Source organism: Phalangium opilio, unplaced genomic scaffold (genome assembly GCF_054372755.1).
Source record: "Phalangium opilio isolate 3A_F unplaced genomic scaffold, DU_Popi_V2 ptg000113l_1, whole genome shotgun sequence".
Lineage (NCBI taxonomy): Eukaryota > Metazoa > Arthropoda > Arachnida > Opiliones > Phalangiidae > Phalangium > Phalangium opilio.
Genome location: NW_028324209.1, coordinates 430,077 through 444,806, shown reverse-complemented (window position 1 = coordinate 444,806; position 14,730 = coordinate 430,077).

The following is a 14,730-nucleotide window of genomic DNA, read 5'->3' as shown; positions in this document are numbered from 1 at the left end:
TTATTACCATCTTGGAATTATGAAATGGCGCCCATCCAGAAATGTAACCTAGGCCTACATCTTCCTTAGAGAACAATGTTGATTGCACGTTAAATTCAACCGTTAATATTTAGTATACTGCATGCTTGATATCTATGTCCTGTAAATTAACACGCCCTCCGTTTAAATCTTTAAAAATGGCTGTCTGAAAAGTAACATAAATGTCCTGAAAGTCAGCAAGGACAGGTCCAATTGTACAGCAACCTTTGGAAAACCGATTTCCCTGACATTTCCAAGTTCCTCTTCCATATATTTCCCTGATATTCTCAAGTGCAAGGCCACCCAGTAACAGAAAGAGTGGTTTTTTGCAGTAATAACTACGTCATTGGTTAGTTTAGTTAGAACAACCCCTTCAGGGCAAACTTACTCAAGCCTAACAGATTTCCCCGAATTTTACTAAAAATTCAAAATTTCCCTAAGTTTTCCATGAATTGCGGGTTTTCTTATCGTTGATTGTGAATCAATCGCTTTATATACCCTAGATTTCCAAAAATTGTTAAAGATGCATAAGCTTGAATTCAAACGTCAACAATAGCTATGTTCAATATGATTTTAGGAATAAAGTTTCTTAAAACGATTTAACTAGAATTAAGCTAAATTAATGTCGATTAAAATAATTAATATCAATTAGGTATATTTATTTAATTATTTATGAAAAACCTTTTAATTGCGTCTCGACTCGGAGAGGTTTATTTTTGGTTTCCCAACTTGTTCTACCGGCAAAAAATTGTCACGGCTATCCCCTGTAGGGTTTGATAAGATACCATGTTAGAAGTACTTAGATTTTAGCAACGGTTCAATATGGCCTGTGTCCCACCGTTTTAAGATTTTGATTGCGGGTTCAGCAGCTAGCTTAAAACGAAGAAGCCAGCTTGACGGGGTTCCTAACATTTTCTACGGAGCTTAGGGTTAGAACTGACTTTTCGCGTGAGGTACAACCATTAAAGATTTTCGCAGCCTTACCAGTTTGCCCGGAACATAAGGAAAGAAACAGAGGCGAGGAAACGCTAAGGAAGATCTCCTTCGGGGCGCGCCTTTTTTATGCTTTTCCCATTTTTTTTTTTTTTTTTTTTTCAGATTCCAAAATAAACGCATAAGGTCTACGTATAGATTTTCGATGACTTGGCTGACAAATAATAATAATAACAATAAAGAACATCGTGTTTACGAGTTTTTTAAAGGGAGGGTAAAAATGAAAACTTGGGGGTACGTTCAGTAACCCTCTTTAATGACCACGCTTTTCCCTACTGTACGCTACGTCACACCATCAAAAAACCATCTCCTGGATGGCGTGAAGCAAGGCTTGACCTTTGAACTATTGACACTGGCGCGGAACTTCAAAATTAAATTCCAATAATGATATTCCTACAGTAATTGTAATAGTTTTCTTAACAAAACTACTTCTACAATTCAAAGACGTTTCCCCCGACTCCATTTTCCAAAACAGCGCTAACTTCAAAAATGTCACTTTCCCGTTCAACAACCTTTTACGTCACTATGACGTCTCAAGCCCATCAAGAAAACAGCGATTTCCTTGAGGTTTTTTTGTTACTGAACGTACCCCAAGTGACTTTTTATCGATTCTTCTACTAATTATAAGACCAATCTGCATAGTGAAACAAACAGGAAATACCAGCTCCGAATGATTTTAAAATTCAAATTAGTTTGAGATTTCATAGATAATTTGATATTTGCGCCTCCGACCAATGGCGTAACGCCCTGCCTTCTTGTTAACAAAATTCAAGTGGTATGCTCAATGTCGAATGAAATTAAGTGCGAGATTTGATGAGAATTGCTCGCGATGTGACAATCATGGCGCGAGATATAAAACGTGCCACTGGAATTTTGTTAACCAGAAAGCGGGGCGTTACGTGATTGGTCGAAGGTGCTAATTTCAAATTATCTATGAAATCATAAACTAATTTCAATTTTAAAATCATTCTGAGCTATTTCAACGATGTTTCATTACGTAGATCTTAAAATAAGTAGAAGAATCGATAAAAAAATATGTCTATTTTTCCTATTTACCCTCCCTTTAACACGGAGGGTGACCGTTGGACTGAAAATAAACCAAGCGTTGATAAACAATAGATACAAGAAAAGCTTGGAAATAATTTGTTTCGCTAAGGCTACGTTCAGTAACTGGAAATCGGAAAAAGCCGTTACCGCTACCGATGTGTTTTTTTCCGAACGCTACGTCAGAGTGACGTCAGACGTCACTGAACGTTTTTCTTTCTCTCTCTGTTGCGTTTGATGATACTTTCCATGATGGCGTCTGCTAGAGATTTTGGATTGAGGAGAAACTGTTATTTTTGTTATTAAATGAACTATCTAACGATGATAAATCGGAAATAACCTTAATTCCAGTTCATTTGAAAAGATCTATAAAAGAAAAATGTGTTATCGTTTCGCTAGTGGCTTTGGACTGGATTTCTCGCCGTGTTGAACTTCAATTAATGACGTCATAAATCCGATTCGCATCGAAAAAACCTGCTCTTCCAGCCGCTGCGATCGGTGTCACATCGATGCGTAGCGTGACGTAGAAACCGTACAGTAAAAAAATCGGTCTCCGATGCGCGCAGCGCTGCGTACGCTAGCAGTTACTGAACGTAGCCTAGGGGTCGACTGCTTTTGTCGACGTCATAATGATGTGTTCAAAGACACGTAACGAAAATACGGGTTATATATTTAGTTGTTTGATCGGTATTTTTCGTTGAACACTGAAACCAACGTCACTAAAAATCACTTCAAATTTCGAACCGCCAAGTCTTGAGTATCAAAATAACCATTGCCGCGGATTCAAAGGCTTTTGGTTCAGGGCCAGAAATAAGAAAAATTTCATAAAGGGCATGTGTCCAGTGACCCCCTGTTTGGCTGGAAAATTTATAGGACATTGTCCACTGGAGTGTGCAAAAATAGTGTTGCATCTTCAGAGTCAAGCTATCAAATTTTCTGAAAAACTTTTTGGTCAAATGTCCAGTCACCCTATTAGTTTTTTAAAAAAATATGGGACATTTTTAAATTTTATTGGACAATGTCCAGTGTCCTGTGCTTATTTCCGGCCCTGATTTAGAGGTTTCTGTATAAGGGTAGTACAAATTTTTAATTTTTATACAAATTGCAGTCATGCTAAAGACCAGTAAGTTCAGTAACCCAAACGTTAAAATGGCTAAGCTACAAGACGCCTATAATCCTAGCGGACGAACTATAAAACCACGCCCGAATAATTTTTTACTTGGTCGTTAACTTCCCGAAACATGGTTGCGAAGTTTTCGAAATTGCGATACAGAACAAAGAAACCTCTAGAATTTTAGGAATAAACTATTTCAGTCTACTTCTTCAGGAAGCTCTTTGATCTATTGGGTACCAGTGGTACTTACCTATGATGGAGGAACACGACCGTTTGAGATTTCATAGATAATTGTAAGTTAGCACCTCCGATCAATCGCGATACGCCTTGCCTTCTTGTTAACAAAATTTACGTGGTACATTCTTAACTCATGAATGTCACATCGCGAGCAATTTAAATCAAATCTCGCGCTAAATTTCATTCGACATAGAACGTGCCACTGTAATTTTGTTCGCAAGAAGGCAAGGCGTTGGTCGTAGGTGCTAACTTACAATTATCTATGAAATTTTAAAATCATAGTGTGTTTCACTATGCAGATTGGTCTTATATTTAGTATAAAAATCGACAAAAACACTTGATTTTCCTTTAAGATTCTAATAGTATGAAATATAGATATTAATTAGTATCAAGAATATTGAAGGAGGGGTCATTTAGGCTTAGCTCCTTCAAGATAAGGTCTGAGCTATATGACTTTGTAACTTACCGGGGTATTATTTACTTATGTCGAGCATAAAGGGTCCTTAAAAGATTCTAAAGGTATGAAATATAAATTAATTAGGCTTAGTAAAAGTGAAGGAGGGAGACAGTTAGGCTTAGCTCCTTGAAGAGACTCCCCAGACTCGAAAAACAGTCTCTCAGCCTCTTTACTTCCAATTCCATCGGGAACAATTCGTATAAAAGCTATATATGGGAAAAGGATACAAGCCCGATCGCTTCTTCTTGAAGACGTTTCGAATACACACAGTCCCTTCCCCCTTCGTCGTATCGAGCCATTCTTCTTGGGTTTCTTGGGTTCATCCAAGTATGCTCCTTAACTGACGAGCCGGAGCGCGGAGTTGCACCGAGAGGGAAATGGTCGAGGGATTCATACATTGAGGGGAACGACACTACAATCTGTTTCCTGCAGAACTCATTGTTTAAATCTAGGCGAGTTCACTCTTACCTCGGACTACCTAACCCATGGACAGACAACTGAATAGGGAGCTAAGTTTGCTTAGAGCAACGCCTGACACTAGCGCTGTGGCGGCGGATGTTGGAAGTTTTTCACCAAACCCTAGTAATATTCGCGCCATTTTATTTTTTGAGGAGTAGAGGTTTGAAATGAATGTACTCCCCCCTATTCGGTCGTAAATTAAAATCTTTAGAATTATAAACTCCCCAAAATTTTTATTTCCTTCTATCTGGGTACTACTGAAAAAATCTCCAATAAGTTTACTGAAAAGTATCACGTGAAATGTAGAGGCTGTTTAAATCCTGGATTGAGCTACGAACGAACCGTTTTAGTATCTTACCTCTCGATAGATAGGAGTTCGATTGGTAACGGATGCTATCGGTAGGTGAGCCCGAAACGAGAGAAAGAGAAGGGGACCGAGGGGGGCAGGGGGGAGCAGGCAGCTAGGATTGGAGAAGCGAGTGAGTTCGTCCAACTGGCACTGCCAGACTTGTCATTTGATTGCGATGGCCTCGAAGACGCTTCCTTAATCGAGGAAACGTTCTCATAGCTAGTCGAGCTAAAGCCAATCGATACTTCGATCGCCTATATAAGAGGAAAAATTTACCAGGAGATGCCTCGCAGCAGCAAACTCTCCGCTCCTCGCGTATTGCCGAGAGAAAAACGATGTGCAAAATATTTTCGTTCGAGCCTTAAATGGAGCCTCTATTTCATAGTTCTTAGGCCTATTTTTCAAATTAGACCAATTATGGCCAAGGCCTAGCTAACAATGGATTCAGATTTAGAAACATTACCCAGTGTCGTCATACCGTCAATGAACGGGTTTTGTTTCTAATATGGCGGTGATTGGCTAAAACGCAATCCAAATCACCGAGGCTCTCCTCGGCGACTCAACGAAAAATTTCATTTACTTAAACTCGGCTGAACTCTTTTAAACGCGGATCTTAATTCAGAAAACAGGACTCGAGCACCTTCTTAATACTGCTTAGGCCTAGTTTTCAAATTAGGCTTAGCTGAGAAGGAGTTTTATTATGGCCAAGGCTTAGAGGACATATTTAACCCCAAAGTCAGTGTCACTGGCGTATCTATACCGTGCACCTGTTTCTAAATACATGGGGAGGGTAGCGAAACTAGACTAGAGAGAGTCTTTCCGGAACCCAAGGGACTGTTTCGGGAAAGCCTTAGTACATTTACTTAATTGTGTGGTTACTGTAAAAGTCCCAGAATCCTGACCGCTACCAAAGTATCTAATAACCTTGGCGTATATTTCGCGCCTTTTTCTTCCCCAATATTCTTCCGGGATCTTTCTTCTAGAAGAATTGCATAGCTGTTACTAGAGATAGCGCGCGCGCGCTATACAATAAAAGGCGGGAAAAGGAAAGCAAAAAAGGCGGGAAAGAGGGAAAAAGAATACAAACATTAAATCCTTCGTAAGGTAGGTAAGGAAAAACGAGGAGAATAGACAATTTCGCGAGACGTTTAAGAGGTTGGCGTAACGAGATAAACCCGCAACCACAAAGACACCGGTTTCATATAACAACATCGCGTCATTCTGGCTAGAAACTAAAAACTACAAAAACAGTATTGAAGGGAGAATTCAATGGAAAGAAAATTTAGTTTTTTATCCATTTAGATTGGTAAATAACATCAAAATCATTACCCAAAAACTAATTTGTTTTATATTAAGTTTGAAAAGTTAAGGATTCAAGAAAGGTTTTTTTATGGGGAACTAAACAATTGGCGATCGTAAGAATAAAAGCGACCTCTGTCAGCTGAGTCACGTGACATAGCGTTCGCTTATTGGTTGAACTTGAAGTTCCCTATAGAAATCAAAACTTAGAGTTAGGCTTAGCCCATACGTTTGAAACTTTGAAATATTATATAAAAATAAAGGAATATCTTTGGGTCGAAGTTTTGTTAATGATTTTCACGTCTTGATTCTATCAAACAAAATCGATGGTTATCGGGCCATTTCATTCTCCCTTTAAGAGGCCTATGGATTCTGTTGGAAAAAAGGCGGTATTAGGACTAAGAGATTACGAGTAAGATGCACGATGGACATCCGGGCCTAACTTTTTTCGCTCTGACCGGAAGTGGATTGGGAACTAAGTTCTTAGAGAGAGAGAGAGAGAGTAAGGGAGAGTAAGTAGTGTGTGGTTCACCTATACCCCCTAATCCGACCGGTAGTCGTCCTTCTTATTGAGAAGCCAACGAAACTTTGGAGCAAAACGAACGAAACTATGTCCTTCATAAGTAACATATTAATAACAAGTATTCCACTCACCATTCTTGTAATGCTAGATTAAGGTTTGGATCCATGGTAGAAGTCGGGATATGACGGCAACCTAATTAATTACCCATTATTTTATTTAAGGTGTAATTAGTTTAGGACAGGTTAGGTTAGGCTTACCGTCTTTTACACGTAGCGGTTGAACAATCATGATAACGGGTGAAAATTAGCAACTCAAGAGGGTGTTTTTACCTATTGGCTCTGCCCTCATCCTCAAAGCGTCTACGACAATTGGCTGAAAGACATTTGGGTGACGACGATTGGGTGCTCGACAATTGGGAGGGTTGAAAATTGGGTTCCGACAATTGGGTGAGCGACAATTTGGTGATCGACAATTGGGAGAATTTAAATTTGGGTGAGCGACAATTTGGAGTCAATGACAGCGACAATTGCGTGAATAAACAATTTTTCAAAAATTGTCAATTGGATGAATAGAGAACTTTTCAAAAATTACATATTTCTGGTAAAACTATAAAAGTTTGGCGAAAGACAAAACCTAACCTGAATTATCTCACCCAAATCTACTCTGAACTAACTGGTCCTAGCCTGACCCTATCTCAACCAAACCAAACCTAACGTAACCTAAGTTCATTGTTTTATAACATTTATCTTTAACAAAATAAATTTGAGAATGACCAGAAATATGTAATTTTTGAAAAATATCTTATCTATTCACCCAATTGACGCTCTGCCAGTTTCATGGAAACCAAATTGTCGCGCTCCCACCCTCAAGGGCTCGTTGCTTCTATCCTTACCTAGTTTTTACTGGCAAATAACAATAAATCATGTTTTACTAGGAAATGTATCTCCATTTACTTTTGAGTGCCATACTTATCGTTGCAATGTTATTTATGGCCATCCTAAGAGGAGAGGAAAGAAACTATGTCTAAGCTGTCAGTGAAATTTTTCCTTGCTCGAGAGCGTAGCGTATAGAAGAACCGCAATAGGAATCCGGATTTAGTTCTCTCGCGCTTCGAATCTCCCGAATTACTTCGAGGAGAAAATGATTTCCCCGAATCCCTTTCGGTTTTGTAGGCTTGCTTGTACGACAACTCGCAAAACTATATGTACACCAAAAAACTCCAAAGTATGACCGATTCAAGAACGCTCAGCGCAAATTCCTTCGGAAGTTGAAACTAGTTTTGCAAGGACGTTGCTCTTAAGTAGTGCATGGGTACTCATTAGGAAATATATTTAAAAACCGGGGACATTTTGTAATATGGCGGCCAGATATGTAACTTAAATTTCTCTATTGGCTATAGCATCAGAGGATATCCATTTTTACCTCTCCAAGTGACGATGCCGTCACGAAGAGGTATTACGCTAGACGTACCTGTGTTTTGTCACCGCGTTCGTAATTGTCAAATCGTAGCAAACGTATATGCGATCGCAATTCACAGAAAGCAATACTGGCTTCTAATCAATTGTCATCGTAAGGGTTAAGATGTAAGCGGCGATCCGCTAGAGTTATCATTTACCGTGAATCAAGGTGTTCTTTAACACTAGCTATGTTTAAAATGATTTTAGAAATAACGTTTCTTAAAACGACTTAACTATAGAATTAAGGCAAATTACTGACGATTAAAATAATTAATATCAATTATATTTATTTAATTATTTATGAGAAACCTCTTAATTGGGTAGATAGCCCTCGGCTCAGACATTTCTGGAAATATGGCAACGTCATAGCCCTCTATCTCTTACCTTAGTGATAACCCCTCTTCCGTGAGGCAAATAGCATTCTCTCTTACAAAGTTGCCCCCCAACGTTGGGGATACACAGCTCCCTCCCCCTCTCTACCGAATTTATTCTATAACGTATTGGCATAAATCTTTCGTTAGTGTGTACTTATTACTTAAGAGTAAATTGACGTCCCAGCATCCTAGGTAAAGATAATTGGGTTTGCGCTTGTCAGCTTTGATTAAGTCTGGACTTATGCCTTATAAGGCTTAAGTTTATAAGATTTTCCATAAGTATGATACTTCATATACTTCGTAATGCTAGAGACTTATTGAGAGCTTGTTCGAGGAGAACTACACTCGGTTTTCAGGGTTCATACAACTTACTTTTGGAAAACAAATTTCCCTGAGATTTCCAGGTTTTTCCCATATTTGGAGTATCCTATGGAGTAAATGTTAACGAAGGAGGGGGGGATAAATTGGACTATAACATACTCAAAGGACATCCCCGTATCTCTAATATAACCAGAGTTATGAGCCTCCAAAGTATAGTGTAATGTTAATCCTATGGAGGGGGGTATGTTTAGGAACATTTTGCTTAATTACTCGGCCCCTGTTTGACGCAAATTTCCCTGATTTCCCTGAATTTTACTAAGAATACTAAATTTCCCTGAGGTTTTTGTCAACTATTTATTTCCCTGATTTTTCCAGGTTTTCCCTGTTTTCCAGGTTTGTATGAACCCTGGGTTTTGCATTCCATCTCCCTATTTAGTCTGTACTAAGCCTTTGACAGCAGCGTCTCACCAGGCGTCGCTTTACCTCGAATCTATGACCTACCTCACTCACTTCATGACAAGCTCCAGTTTGTAACCAGTGACAAACTTATGGAACGTATCTTATGAACTTATGATAAGGGCTGTATTGTTTTTGGTATAGCGCTGGAAAGCGACGGACGGCCGTACTTGTTTGAGCAATTACTAGCATTGTCTAAGAAAATTCCCCAAGACAGCGTCTTAATATAAAAGAAACTGATCCCTACAATGGTGAAATGAGATTAATCGCTGTAATATTTTCTTCTTCGGTTCGGGCCATAAGAGAGTGTTACATCGTGGCTATTGGATCTGACCGGATAGCCATTAAGAGTAATTGTAAGTGAATGAGACGGCTTCCTTCCTCGTCAGGGCTCCTTACCTACATCCCATGCAGCCCATCCCGCAGGGTTACCAAGTATATATCACGGATAATTGAGAAAGAAGACTATTAGCACCATTCGAAGCGAACGTCATAAATTGATAATATACCATTAAGTTTACACGTGACTCTTTTTTAAGATTCAGGAATAATAAACGCTACATTTATTAAGGTTCTTGAATAATAAATATATACCTTTTCCAAAAAGATTGATTGTTTTACAGGTCAGATGGTCAGGTTAGCTTAGATTCGGCTCGGTTACAAAAGAGGCATTGGAATTAGCCAATTAAATGTTTCAGTTTTTGGGACAAATGAGTTTGGGAGAAATGGGAATGGGGAAACTGTTTTGGGGGGGGATGGGGGAGAATCTATCTAACGATACCAAAAACCTTGGCTCAAACTTGACAGGATTTAGAAAAAAAAACCAATCGCTTCTAATCAAACTCTACCATAAGGTTTAAAATGCTTTTGTGTCTATTTTTTCCTGGACGCTGGTCTTTGCGATGTGAAGGAGTATAAGCACATAATTTATTAATATATATATTTTTAATAAAGAGCTGAAAAAGAAAATTCTTTGAAAGAACGATTAATTACATCTTAGGACCTACTTTAAAATCTAGAAAGCAGAGAAGATTAAATATTTATAAATAGTAAAAGTGACTTGGAAATTTCCGCCTGAAGTTGACGCCCCGTCTTATCTTTACCCCTCTAGAGAGTTGGGGGAAACATAACCCGAAATTTTCATAATCCTATCAACAAAGGTTCATAAAGTAGAAGTAAACAGTGAGGGCCTTACCAATTTTGGGACTCGGCAGGGCCATCGAGAGAGGCCCTGTTTTGCCCGGGGCGCGCTTCTGCCGGCATGACTCGCCTCACCCTCACTAAGATGGGCAGGGTTACCACAGGTCATGAAAAACCTGAGAAAGTCGGGAAAAATAAAACGGGCCAAAAAAGGTCAGAGAAAAGTCAGCGAATTGCAAAATGGGTAGAAAAATAAGGTCAGGGAAAAGTCTGGAAATTTTACAATGACTAATAATTTAAAACACGCTATATTTCGACCATCAAGATGGATGACGTTTTAACTGTCATTTTAGCGAGATCATATTTGACCAAATTCAGAGCCGGTCCCTATTTACAAAGTTTCTGCTCCTCTTGGTATATTCTCTTTGCTCTATCCAACGGTACTAAAAACTTGGGCCAATTGGCCTCAACCAGAATTAAAGAGTAAATAATGTTTAAATGAATACCAGCTTTGCGATGTCAAAACTCCCTAAATTTAAACAGAGATAGAAAATCCCTATATGATACGATAGACCTAATTCTCCTCCTCTATCCAACGATAACAAAAACCAGAAGTAAGATAAGGGACTAGAAGTACTGAGCTAACCAAATTCTTCACTTGGCGAAAGTGAATATTCTTGATAAGACGCCAATTACGGTTGTCCCTCTGGTTTCGGTTTCTGAATTTTCCCTCCAAAACGTGAGACGCTCGCGGCGGTAGACGGCCGAACTGGATTCAAGCACCCGCGTCCGTCTTCCGCGGCTTTAGGTTGAGGGGAAGGGGGTAGGAAATATTTTTGGAACTCCACCAATTTTATTCTCCCTAGTGTAGACACGATGGAAGCGGCATAAAATCCTCAAATTTGTTCACTAGTGCCAGGACCTACTACCAATGCTAGAGCTCTTTACTTCTAGTCTCATCTTACTTCTGCGAAAACTTGATCCTACTCAAACCAGGTCAGCAGTAAACCCTTAGCTTAACTTCAATTTACAAACTTCTAAAGATATGTACGTTATAAAATATATATTCTATAGTTGACCCCCTCTCTCTATTTTTTCCGCTATCTTTAAGCATAAACCAAGGACAAAAAATGTTGAAGGATGGAAGGAAAAAAAATATATTTTCGTTTTCTCGGTGTGACGCGAAGCCTTAGAGGTTTTATCACGTTGCGCTATCGTAAATGCATTATTATGCCCTCTGTAAAATACCACTTGCCAAGGGAAAAAAAGTCGGCTCCATACACTTTGGAAGACAGAGATAAAAGCGCGTTAAGTTTTTCTTTGAAATTAATTCCAATGGTCTAGAATTTTTATTTTTATTCTAAACTCGAAAGATTAACATAACGAGTAAGCGAAAGTTCTGACTGATAATCGGATCGACGCTAATAAGCCCAAATCCTTGATTGCGATACTCACCGTAGAAAGGTGAATACTAGTTTTGCCTTGGAGAAGAGAGTGAGATGGAGTAGCAGTGGAGCTTGTCATGAAGTGACGTAGGTCATAGATTCGAGGTAAAGCGACGTCTGGTCAGGCGCTGTCAAAGGCTTAGTAATGCAGACTAAATAGGTCTTGGATGGAACGTTCAACTCCATCCCTCTGTCCTTCAAGATTTTGCAGGGACGTTAATTTACTCTCAAGTAGTAACTAGATGCACACTAATTAATACTTTCCCAATCCGTTGAAATTATAAAATGTCGGCTATGCAGAAATGCAACGTATACCTTCCTTAGGTGATAACGTTGACTTAATAAGAAAGTTAACTTTTGGGGATAATTAACCCGCTCTCTGCTGCCATCTTTCATTAGAAATGGCGAATAGAAAAGTAACAAAAATGCCCTGAAGATCAGTAACTATAGTGGTCCCTTTGCTCTTAGTTCTTCCGTAACTCTTAAGGGCTTCTAGTTACTTAAGCGGGTAACAGGACATTGGGGTGTAAAAATGATTTAAATTACATGCAAAATCATAATTGCTTGTATTTTCTTTAAACGCTCAAAAAAGGATTCTAGCATTATACACCCATCCTTTAAAGGCCGACTTCCAGCGAAAAGGGTTCTAGCGAACTGAAAACCGAGCAACGAGACTAATAATGGAGCGACCGTGCCGATTTTCGAAGCCCCGCTGGGGCAAAGGTTGGGAGGGTTCTCGCTAACTGAAAGCCGTGCAATGTGGTTCTAGCGAACTGAAGATGAACAATAGAAATCCTATTAAATTTATTTCCTCTCGAATTTTTGCTTTCCCCTGAAGTAAATTCTCTATTGCGTATCTTCAGTTCGCTGGAACCACATTGCACGGCTTTCACTTAGCGAAAACCCTTCCAACTTTTGACCCAGCGGGGATTCGAAAATCGGCACGGTCGCTCCATTGTTAGTCTCGATGCTCGGTTTTCAGTTCGCTACAACTCTTTTCGATGGAAGTCGGTCTTTAAGGGTCGCCGACTCGCCGCTACAAAAGTTTCACATCCATGATGAGTTTTCCATGTTTTCCTTGATAATTTAGGTTTATTTTCCAACTCCCCGAGTCTTCCCAGTCCCCCCCCCCCGCGCCTGTAGTTCGACCTGTCATGAGCAGATACTGTCGCTAAGGCCCAGCACTATTTAATTATTTTTTTATGCATTTTCATAAGGCAAAAATGCATATTTTTGCTCGGTCCCGCGTTCTGCATGGTCATTATCATTCTCCGTCAACCATTTTTATTTACGCCTCTTATGTCCATGCACCCATTCTTTTCCTCTGGCAGCTAGGAGATCTTGGGTAGCGGAAAGACCATTAGTAACCTAACGACGAAAAGTATGACACTCTATAATGAAAGTGGGTTTCTTTTTAAAACAAGATTTCTGCATCGCAAATTAGTTATTATTAATCAAAATTAGCTTTCGTAGAGTGATATAATATGGTTTTATGGTTGCTAATCTTCACCCAGGGTGATCTATTTTCACGCAGAAACAAATGTTAAATTCTTGTTAGATTAAGCGCGTATCATACTTATTTTTATTACGTCACATATGGCTTAAGGTTTACAAGTACAAATAGTTCTCTTATTGATAAATTCCAGTGTCATTTAATTCAAAAGCGCGCGAAAGTCCACGAGGCACGCGCGCCGATTTGGGGCCAATAATATATAATCCTATATAGGGTCGTTTTTCACTTGAACTCAAGTTCACGCCCTTTTTTGCTACGGTCGGTAATGGAACCTTCCCATACAGTTCAGGCATGTGTACGATTAAACAAAGGGAAGCTGACTACTAATAAAAACTTTGAAACGCTATAACTCTTAAAATATTAGAGATACGGGGAAATCCTTTAAGTATGTGATAGGCCTATTTCTTCAGCATACAATGATACTAAATATTTATGATTAAAACAATCAGGGCCCGAGTAATTAAGCAAATAGGGTATAGCAATCTGTTCAATCATCTTGTGTCTACCTCACTTTGAAACGTCAGAACTCTGGTTCTATAAGAGATATCACGAAATCCTATGAGTATGTTATAACAACATTTCATTCCTTTTCAGTGATACTAAATAATTGAGGTTACCACCCAATTTTGAACTCTGGTTCTATGAGAGAGAGAGAGAGAGAGGGTCAGTGAAACCCTTTGAGTATGTTATAGACCTACTTCTTACCTTTCGAATGATACCTTATTTCTTGGGGTTAGACCAATTAGGGGTTAGACCAATTAGGGCTTGAGAAAATAAACATTTTTATATTGCATACATCAACCCTTTAAATAGAACGTGATATAAAACTGTAACACGTGTAACATAAAGGCGTTATCTTCTTTTAATTTTACCCTAGAAGTATGTATCTCTAAATATACAGGTAGGCCTATATATAGCTAAAGTCAGTGGCGGGGATCCAGATCAGGGTAACGAGGGACTGACTGACTACCCATTAGGTTTTCCCAGGGCGAACCAACGTACTTTCCCTATAGCTTGATCGGGAAGTAATTAGATAAATTTGTAAAAGGCTGGCAGATAAAGGGAGACCGTTCTTTTCAATCCTCTTACGGAAGAGCCCGCAATGAATTTAACTGAATATTCCCAGGAATATTGAGGTTAACGAAAGCCTTTGATTTATTTCCAGTATGGTTTATGACCTATACTCAAACCGAGTCTTGATCTCATTCTCTCTAGCTTCTTTGGAAAATCAACCAATCAGCTCTCTACTTTAATATTACCAAGAAGCGATATCTAGTTTATTAGGCATAAGGTATAAGATGCCTAAGTATTCGCGCGCCATAGTCCCAAAATACAAGGGGAGACCTAAAAGGAGGTCGGGCTATTTCGCCTCTCCTCAGTCGGAAAATACGTAATTTTCGTCATTCGCGTCGCGCTGACGTGAGTGTTCAAGAACCAATGAGATGCTTGTTGTAATTTAGAGGCGGCGGGGATTAACTCCTGACCTACGTCCGGACTGGAGAAAAAGCTGGAAATGTACATGCTCCCTAGT